Here is a 1,282-nt window from a genome sequence, read left to right on the forward strand (position 1 = left end):
TTTAACTTCCTGGTTCAAAACGCGTTCCCTTTCGCGCAGCTGCTGAACCCTTGCAGTATCGGGGCACGGCTGAGGGGAGGCGGAGCTCAGCCCCGTCAATCACAGCCCTGACCAGCAAATGGGTGTTATATGCAATAAGCTGCGGGTAAATTTCATTCCCTTAAACTAACTACATCAGTGTTTCCCATCGTGAATTGTTCATTTGATTAGGCTGCACAATAATATTATTTCTACAGCAAACACTTATTTTATTTAACAGTCTCATGTGCAAACTTTTGAATTCAACTCAATGAGCCAATTATACTCGATTGTCACATGAACCGTGGGACAGTGAAATGCTTTGCTTTTGCATGCAATCCGGTAAAATACAGACCTCCCCCAGGCAGTACAGAGAGAGTCGCCACGTTACTGGGGCAGACAAAGTTGCGAGAGGTTTATGGAACTGTCTATATTTCCCCGCAGCGGCGAACCAGGTCCCGCCGCACGAGGCAGCAGGCGCCCCCGCGCCGCCCCCCTTCCTTCTCGGCTCTGACGAAACGACATGGATTTTAGCACAGTGGGGGCAAATTTCAAGGAGGTGTGCGGGTCATGTTTTATTACACAGGATGGTGGGTGCCTGGAACGCCCTGCTGGAGTGGTGGTAGAGACACATACGGTAGAGGCATTGCGTAGTCTGATGTGGGCTGAAGGGACTGGTCTAGTTCTTTGTGGCCATCAACTAAACCGACAGGTTCATTATAGCTCCCAAACCCAGCTCCTCCCCCACAACCATTAGGTTCTTGAACCGACCTGCAGTGCCCGCGTTTGGCCCATATCCCTCCAAACCTGCCCTATCCATGTCCAACTACTTCGTAAACGTTGTGATAGTCCCTGCGGAACTACCTCCTACTGGACAATCTAGATACAGAAAAAAAGGTTCCCTGTGTTGGGGGAGTACAGAACCGGGGGCCACAGTCAAAGAATAAAGGGGAGGCCATTTAAGACTGCGGTGAGAAGAAACTTTTTCAGCCAGAGTTGTGAATTTGTGGAATTCTCTGCCACAGAAGGCAGTGGAGGCCAATTCACTGGATGAATTTAAAAGACAGTTAGATAGAGCTCTAGGGGCTAGTGGCATCAAGAGATCTAGGGAGAAGGCAGGCACAGGTTACTGATTGTGGATGATCAGCCATGATTACAATGAATTGCGGTGGTGGCTCGAAGGGCCAAATGGCCTTCTCCTGCCCGATTTTCTGTTTCTATGTAACAGTCAGCAGCCGAGGTCAGGATCGAAACCGGTTCCCTG

The sequence above is a fragment of the Rhinoraja longicauda genome, chromosome 19, assembly GCF_053455715.1.
Source record: "Rhinoraja longicauda isolate Sanriku21f chromosome 19, sRhiLon1.1, whole genome shotgun sequence".
NCBI lineage: Eukaryota > Metazoa > Chordata > Chondrichthyes > Rajiformes > Arhynchobatidae > Rhinoraja > Rhinoraja longicauda.